Below are 7,104 nucleotides of genomic sequence, written 5' to 3' on the forward strand. Positions count from 1 at the left end.
TGCATGTCAACAAATGTCAATGTCTCACAATAATAAAAGAGAAATACAAAGTTGAGCCCAAATCCAACCTGTCCTAGGTCGTGCTTATATTTATATTTGATTATTAAAGTAATAAAAAATACAAAGAACGTTCCTATGGAATGGGTCATTACTAAAAATGAAGATACATTTCGCTAGAGAATCATTATAGCAGAGAAAAGTGATCCCAATATTTCAAACTTATTGTCAGCCTTGAAAGGGTGGTATGAGGGTATCAACCCTATGGCGTAACATGGTTAGTCCTCTTTTCTCGAAATAATGGATACTTTCCATGTGTTACTAAAGGAATGGATACGTAGTGGGGAATGGAAGGAGCATATCCTTTTGTACCCATGAATGGATCAAAAGTATGCTCCTTAGATAAGAGTTTCCTACAATTTTTGTACTTATAGTCAATAATATAGGAAAAATAAATGAATTCGACTTATGGGAAAAGAACAATTGGAAATAGGGACGAAACTAGTCAATTTTTATTAGAGAGTCAAAGACAGACAAATAAAAGTTAAAAATTTTAAAAATTAATATATTGAACTTAATCAATAATCAAAAGATTGTTAATAGAAAATAATTTTATATAACATGTAAATAAAAAAAAAAACTTACAATAGTTTTTTAGGAAAGTTATGCTTGACTATATTTTCTGAATTCAAATTTATGAATAAAAAATTATGTATTGAAAAAATCCATTTCTTTAGAATTGAGTGTTAGACATCTTGATTGACATTACTTTCATTAGTGAGTTAAAGTATTGAGACTTAATAGCTCAAGTGTAGGAGAATCATTTAGACAATTTACATGTTTTCTTTTAAAGAATTTGTTAAATGTTTTCAACCTATTCATACTTTAATCAAGCTTGAAAAAAAAATTAATGCATTCAACATCTAATATTCTTATTTTATTTCTATCTAAACTTATAACACTAAATATAAAACTATAATTTATAAAATATAAATAGTTAAATATGATATATAAGATTAATAATTTCCTCTTATATAATTAAGATTGTTTAAAGACTATATTTAAGATAATTTATTTTCAACTAAATATACAACGTAAAGCATATAAAAAAGATATACCCAAGATAATTTCCTCTTACATAACCAGGATTAATTAAAAAATGATACATGGATAAAGTTTTAAACAACAATGCAACACTACATCTTTTATTTGAGGATTATATAATAATTTATTAATTTTTAAAGATTAAAATCATGAAAAATAAATCCAAATAATAGAAAAAAGATGAACATGACAAGTAAAAGATGGAACTCACATATGACATAACAAAAAAAAAAGAATATGGTTGATGGTTCATAAAAATTTGAAAAAACAAATTTATAGAAACTTATAATATATGAGCAAATAGTATAAAAAATATAAATAACAATAATAATATAAATTAAAAAATAAAAAAATTTAAAATTGAATGAAGCATGTGGGATTTTTTTATTCTTTATTTGTATTAATTATTAAATAAAAAATTATTGAAGGGGCCATTAAGAGAATATATTAAAAATTTTGAAAATTTTTAGATGAGGCCCTACCCTTGATTGGAAATGAAAGATTGATCTAAGAAGAAACCTCTTTGATTGAGAGATTGATCAATGGAATCGCCTGCACCATGTTACATTGGAGTTCCATCTTCATATGGATATGGAAGACAAAATGGTTTGGAAAGGCTCGATAAGTGGTAGCTACTTTGTAAAATGTTTTAATAGAATTGTCTTGACATGTAATAGTGTGAATGCAAACTATTGGGAGAAGATTTGGATGGGTTTTGCACCTCATAAAGTGGAGGTGTTCGTTTTACAGGTGCCAATAGGTTAAGTGGCTATAAGGCAGAAATTAGTAAAGAGATGAGCGCTAAGTAGACATTTAGCATTGTGTCTTCTATGCAACAAGGAACGAAAAGTACCAACCATCTCTTCTTTACTTGTACTGAGTCTGTGAAATCCCAACCTTTGAGAAAGGTTAAATTTGTGACTTAACTTGGTGAGCATGCAACAAAAGATTGATTTCCAAATGATGTTTTTGAAAATTTACAATCTAGAAAAGGGTGTTTTGGTTTCCAAAAGAGTTTATCTAAAAGTTGGGACATATAAAGGGTCAAATGGTTTGGTTTTGGTCTTGAAAAATGTATTCTAGAACAAAAGTATCGATACCTGTTCATAAGATATCAATACTTGAAACCCAGAAATGCATCTTATGAATGAAGTATCAAGATAGGGTGAACAAGCCTCGATACCTTCAAACCCATATTAAAAGTATCGATACTTATTCCAAAAGTATCAATACCTTCGATGTAAATTGGAAAAAAATAAGGGTGAAATAAACTTTTCTCTAATATTTTAAGCCCTAAAAACCTTTAACTTTGCCCCAAATGGTTAAAAAAACATTTTCTCTCTATTTCCTAACCTTTCTGTTTTCTCTTCCTCATTATTTTCAAGGGATTCAAGCATTTCAAAAGCATACCCAAGTTTAGATTTTAATTTCAAAGACTTAAAGGTAAGGTTTCCTCATCTAAAACATCTAAACTTGTGGCTTTGATTTCCATAATTTATGGATGATTGAAATTCGTTTTACTTTCTAAAATGTAGGTTTTGGAGTGGATTTGGTACTCTCAAGCTCACCAAGGTAAAATTGCTTAAGCCCCTAAATAGTTGAAGAATAACAATTATAGTTAGGTTAGATTTTAGTTGCTAATTTAGGGTTTTAAGATTGAAAGGAGAAGTTGGTAAAAGGATTTATGGTTTTTGATGAAAGTTATACCTAAAGAACAAGGTATTAACAATGGATTAATCTTGCATAGGTGTTGTTTGAAAAGTTGGCTTTTGGAGAAGTCGAGTGTTTGTTGAAAGGTGCTAGAGGAAAAGGCATGCATCATCCAAGTGAGTGGTTATGGCGTTTTGAAAGTATTTTGTTATATAAATACATAAACATGTTTAAAATAGCATTGTGAATGCTTTTGATGTTTAGAATAGCATTGGGAATGATTTTGATAAAAATACAAATTTTGTGGATAGAATAATGATTGTCACCATGTTTTGAATATGGTCTTGCAATGCGTATATGCTATGTATATATACCTATATATGCATAAAAATGGTTTTGTGGGGAACAAACCTTTCAATGCTTTTACTCTTCAAAATATGAATTGAGTTTAGATTGTGGATGATGTTTGAAGTATATCCTTTAGCATGTTTTAAGAATATAGTGAATGAGATCACGCGTTATTAGCATGTTTTGGTATGATAAGTGTTTAGCTTGTGAGCTAGATTATGATTTACATGAATTTTAATTTGAATCACATACTTTTTGTATGTTTCGAATGGTTATCTTGTGGCTTGAATGTTTAGCACATCGTGAGTGCATCATCCCCATAACTCATGTGTTCATAACATGTTTTGAATATCAGAATCATTTTGGGTTATAGGTCCTTAACATGTTTTTTTTACTTTTCATGCCTCGTTTTGATGGGTTACATGTCACTAACATGTTTTGAGCCTACGTGCATCGTCACATTTTGAAACCACATGCTTTGCCATGCTTTGAACCTATGTGTCTCATCACATTTTGTACATGCATTGCATGTTTTGGATCTCATGTTAGACACATGTTTTTAAAACATCATTAAATGAGCATGTCATATATTGCATAATTCATGGGGCATGACATGTGAATATTACAATTGTATTGTATAATATGGATTGTTTGGATGATGATACATTTGTTTTAAAATGATCTAAGGATCTAGTGTTTGAACATGTATTTTAGGTTGAATGATGTTTAGATATTGAGTTAGGAAGTCAAAGGTTTAATTCCTTTTTTGGATTTTGCTTAAAAAGAGTTGGAAAATTGGTTACAAGGGGAAAAATATCAATACTTGTTAAACAAAATGCTTTAGGAGAGCATTCTGGATGTATCGATACCTTTACCCAAGGTATTGAGACCTTGAAAGTATAAAACATTCTACTTGAAAAGTATCGATACCTTGTTTTTTAAAATCTTCAAATTAGCCTCTAGTCGAGTATAAACTTCCTTTACTCTATCCACTTCCCAAGAGCGTGTAACTTTGAAGTTCTTTGCTTGAGAATCGATTACTAAGCCTTGGGATTGAGTAAGACTCCTTGAAATTGAGATTTTCACATGCCTACTATTTAAGTATCGAGTATTGCTCAATAGGATCGAATAAAACTCTTTAAAACTTGATTTCCCATTCTTTGTTGTGCTACGATCGATTGGCATTCGAGGAAGATGGATTGGGGCTTTCTCATTTTGAGTTTTCACATCTCTTCTACCACTGGATCAATTGGAGCTTTTATAGGATCGACATGAGCTTTGTTTCCTCAAGATTCCTTGTCATTTTAGCACTTGACTTCAACTATATTGTTCTTGAGATCAAATGTTGAGTTAAGAGTTTTCTTCTTGGTTGGAGACACCTTTGTTGTTGAGATTGATGATCTTTGAATGCTTTGAGATAATCTCCATTACTTGTGAACTTATCTTGCAATTTTAACATGTCAAAGATGAATGTTAGAGGAATCATAAGCGCTTATACAACAAAACCATTCAAGCTTGTAGCCATTTATGAAGTAATTATGTGAAAGGTTAATAACTTCAAGAAATCACACAACGAAAACAAACAAGCTTGTAATCATGTAAGAACAAATGTATGAAAGTTAATCGTTTGAAAAACTTGTCAAGGATCACTCAAGCAAAGCAAATGCAAATTTGAATTATTTTGTCATAATCAAAACTATACTCATATTCAAGCTATCAATCTCTCCCCTTTTGATATGACAAAACCTTGACCATAATTTGCATTTGAGATCTCTTTTCAAGTCTCCCTCTAACTCTATTAGTTTCCAAGCCCTTGTCTGAAATCATTTAAGCTCAAGTGAGAAGGGTTTGGCAATGATGTTAAACTTAAAATCTCCCCCTCAACATATGTATCAAGGTTTGAAATTTGCTCATAAACCTTCTACCCCTTTTTGTTATATCAAAAAGATTTTTAAATGTAAGCATTAAAACATTTAAGTTCAAGAGACACTAAGGTCACAAGCCATCAAGTTATACATAAAGCCATTTAACCACCACTTAACTGTGACCAAGATAGGAAAGCATAAACGCATAAACCATAATTTCACTAATTGTTAGGAATGTTAGCTCAATATGATGAGGAAAATATCCAAGAGGAGGGGTGAATTAGATTTCTAGAAGAATCTTTCCAACAAATCAAACTTCTAAAGAAGGCAAGCTTTAAGATAAGCTTTCAAATTTGTTTTTACTTTAAAATATATAAAACAATTATTTAGAAATCAAATTAATGATCAAACAAGTTGAAAACAAATTTTTCAAAACTTTTCAAGGTGAAATGCACAAGTATGTTAAAGTATAAAATAACTTGAAGTGTAATTTATAGAATGAAATAAAGTAGGACAGATTTTCAAGAACTTTTCAAATCAAGTTAAAAATCATAAGTGTTTCAAAGTAAATCAAAGGTGATTTGAAGAGTGAGTTGAAGAAGACGCAAGTTCAAAATCAAATACTCAAATATGTTCACAGCAAAGTAAAATGCACAAGTAAAGAGCAATGAAAAGTAAAGAGCTATAAACAATTTTCTGAAAGCTTCTTAAGAACAAAATGCATAAGTTAAAGAGCATTGAGAAAAGGGACAAGACACAAAGCATCCATAAAGCTTTGGCCTTCTCCATAGGTACCTACATCTTTTCCTTTTGCTCACCGAGGAGTTTGAAATTCACTATGAAAACTACTATATATAGGATCAAGCATAATCTTTACAAACCACCTTTTTTCATGGATTAAGCATAACCTTTACAATCCATTACCTTTCATGGATTAAGCATAACCCTACTTTTTTAAGGATCAAGCATAACATCACTACTTTTCAAAAGATCAAGCATAAGCTCACTACTATTTAAAGGATCAAGCATAACCTCAACCTTTTCAAGTATAGGGTAGAACCTTTACAACACTGTTTTGCAAAGGTTAAGGTTTAACCTTTCTCTCTCTTACAAAGTTCAAGCAAATACACCTCTAGAAGGTTGATTTTGCTATGTGAGTTCATGAAGGAGGAGTTTGGTAGAGCAAAGAAATTATTACAAAAGATATGAGTGAGAGCACTAAGAAGTTGAAGCTTAAACATAGCTCATAAGCTTTTTTTGAAGAATATGAGTGGCTTGCTTTAGCTTGGTTTTTCTCTTTTTTTCCTCTTTTTTTTTATTTTAGACCAAATGATCTTTTTCTCAACTCCTTTTCTGCCCAAAATGTGTTGAAAAAGCCCTTTTTATACTTGAAAAAGGTTTATAACAAGTGGGGATGACTTGGTGGAAAAACTAGTTGTTTTTTTTTTTTTTATGTTTAACAACTACTAAGAATTGATTCTTCATTAGTTTAGAGCTTTCTACTTTTTAAGAATTGATTCTTCATTCTTGAGGTGTTGATTCTTCTTGTTTAAGAATTGATTCTTGCCTTTCTAGATGTTGATTCTTCTTGTCTCACTTAAAGTCTAGAGCTTATTGTTTTCCCTGAGAATCAACATTTTCTTCACCAAGTGTCGATTCTTCATCAATGTTAGGTGCCAAAATTTAAATTCAAATTTGGTTTTAGACGTTTCATTCTTATCCATTCATATTATTTATTTTTTCTTCCTCAAGTTTTTGATTTTTCCCTTTAATGCTTCAAGAATTGATATCTGGCTCCTCAAGTGTCGATTCTTGATGTTCAGCCTTGGTTGTTTAATGCAAAGTTAAGCATCGCATAAAATCAGAAAAAGTTTTACCTTTTTGAGTGATATCGTAATCAAATGGATTCCTGTTGGTGACAAGACGTGAACACCTTTTGTGTGAAAGAATCGATCCATTTAATTGGGAATCTTATGGAACATGTGAGTGTTGTCTCCTTGGTAACAATTCACCTTTTACCAAGAAGGGTGAACAAGTTGGCCTGTTGCTAGGACTTGTACATTCAGATGTATGTGGTCCTATGAATACTAGTGCTAAAAGAGGATACTCCTACTTCATTACCTTCACAGATAACCATTCT

The sequence above is a fragment of the Theobroma cacao genome, chromosome 7 (genome assembly GCF_053813885.1).
Source record: "Theobroma cacao isolate CCN51 chromosome 7, ASM5381388v1, whole genome shotgun sequence".
In the NCBI taxonomy this organism is placed as follows: domain Eukaryota; kingdom Viridiplantae; phylum Streptophyta; class Magnoliopsida; order Malvales; family Malvaceae; genus Theobroma; species Theobroma cacao.